At 35.5% G+C, this 2,332-nt stretch overlaps 1 non-coding gene across 1 annotated transcript; it reads right to left on the reverse strand.

Annotated features, from left to right (window-relative positions):
• Window positions 1-1,516: 1,516 nt before the first annotated feature.
• Window positions 1,517-1,590, reverse strand: TRNAM-CAU (transfer RNA methionine (anticodon CAU)). The gene has a single exon. It is a non-coding gene; the product is annotated as a tRNA-Met (tRNA).
• Window positions 1,591-2,332: the final 742 nt, after the last annotated feature.

Raw genomic sequence — 2,332 nt, forward strand, 5'->3', positions numbered from 1 at the left:
TGGAGTGCTGTTACTACACAAAATATAGCCCTTCATCATTTTCTTTGGAATTATTTCTTTTCTTTTCAAATCTAGTATATTTGTAAGATTATATTAAAATACAGGAATAATAACAAATATTTGTTGATTCCTTTCTACATGTATAAAAATATAATAAGATAAGCCCATGACAATTTGTAAAAATTTAAAACTTGTTGTGGCGTGGAATTAACCCTTGGTCATTCACAAAAGGTGAAAGTATTCACAGACTCTATAAAGTGGGAGAGTGAAGAAAGGTTTTGATAAAGTTAGGAAGAGAGAAAATGCCCATTGCAGTGTCCAAAGATAATGGCTGCCTCAGGTAATAAGGAGAGAAGCACGGCTGGGGGAGAGGGGTGGGTCGCCGGGCCCAGAGGCTGAGAGTGGACAGCTGCACTACTTCAGGTTAGCTTTTTCTTATATAGGAAAGGGGGAGTTAGGCAGTTTTGAGAGCTGACATCCTTCCTGGGGTCTGGTCTGTTTGAAGATGATTTTATCTCCGGACTCCAGACTGGGACTCGGCCAAGGAAGCCTGGGACAATGTGTCACCAGTAAAAACTGCAAGGGAATTGAAAATTGGATTCCATTGTCTGGACACCTGAGGATTAAGAAATTGCTCTTTCCACATTAGAATGTTGGTAATTAACAAGGTATGGGTAGCCTTGAAAAAGAGAACAGAGTTCTTCAGTTAATCAGCGAAGGGAAAAACAAAGAGAAAACAGATGAATATCAGGATGGATCAAACTGCAAACTAGGTTTAATTACAGATGGCTAGATAATGAGCTATGCAGTGGGTTAAACTGAAAACTAGCTAAGTTTAACTTTGTTGTTGATTTAATATTGAATTTTGAATTGGATATTTAGTTCAATTCAATTGATTCAATATTCAATTGATTGAATATTGCATATTGAATTTTACCCTTACGAAGCTGACATCTACTTTAGAGCAATTCTCCAGAGAAACACTGATCTGTGGATTTGCCTCATAACAGATGTTTTAAAAGTTATAATACAAATTTCTTATAAAGTTTTATCTTCTAAAATTATGTTAAGAACAAAAACTGCAATACTTTAATCATATATATCTTTCTTTAGTGACATTGTTTTCTGGTACTTAACAGTAGCATACTATGTGACTTGGAGTTTATAGCTAAAAAAATAGTTCAAGGATTCTTCCTGACATTTATATTTAAAAATTGTTATATTCAAGAATCAAGACAGTAATAATACCATAAGGTTTTTATGTGTAGTGTTTCAAAAATATCAGAGATCAATTGGCTTGTTCTAAAAGACATTTACACAAACAGAATAGTAAAGTCAACACTCTTTACCTAAAGCATTTTATTTTGTCTGTTGATACATTAAATTTTAATGCATATTTTTAATAGCTTTTTTTTTTCTAACTTTTATTTATTTATTTTAAGTGTGTTTTTCCAGGATCCATCAGCTTCAAGTCAAGTAGTTGTTTCAATCTAGTTGTGGAGGGCACCGCTCACAGTGGCCCATGCGGGGATCAAACCGGCAACCTTGGTGTTATGAGCACCACACTCTAACCAACTGAGCTAACCGGCCACCCTGATGCACATTTTTTAATCAACAAGGAGTGTTTTTTGTTATTGGTTCTATAACTCTACTGTTTTATATAAGTCACCTTAATGGGGTTTAGAGGACTTAATTCTGGCACCACAGTCCAAAATATTATCTTACCAGTATGTTTTGTGGTCTGAAATCTGAATTTTATATTTTTCACCAAATATTTTTGATTCAGATAACAGTAAAACTATATTATTAAATGTTACTTGTGATTAAATCCAATTGATTACTCTCTTTAAGCATACAAGGGACCTTAATGAGGGTAGGCAACAATTGTGCCTTAGTTTTTTTCCCCTGGTACAATCTCCAAATGCATATTAATACTTTTTGAAATAACAATGCTTATGCTACAATTTGTGTTTTTGTAGTAACAGTCTATTTTTATGGCAAAGAAATTAGCAAATTGGAGTAAATACTTAAAAAAAATAGAATACTCAACAAGAAAAGTGTTTTAACTTTTGGTTTTTTTATTGGGGAATATTGGGGAACAGTGTGTTTTTCCAGGGTTCATCAGCTCCAAGTTGTCCTTCAATCTAGTTGTGGAGGGCACAGCTCAGCCCCAAGTCCAGTCGCCGTTTTCAATCTTAGTTGCAGGGGGCAGGCGCAGCCCACTATCCCATGCGGGAATTGAACTGGCAACCTTGTTGTTGAGAGCTCGCACTCTAACCAACTGAGCCATCCAGCTGCCCCTCCGGAAGCTCATAGTTAGCTGGTTGTCTTC

The sequence above is a fragment of the Rhinolophus ferrumequinum genome, chromosome 5 (genome assembly GCF_004115265.2).
Source record: "Rhinolophus ferrumequinum isolate MPI-CBG mRhiFer1 chromosome 5, mRhiFer1_v1.p, whole genome shotgun sequence".
Lineage (NCBI taxonomy): Eukaryota > Metazoa > Chordata > Mammalia > Chiroptera > Rhinolophidae > Rhinolophus > Rhinolophus ferrumequinum.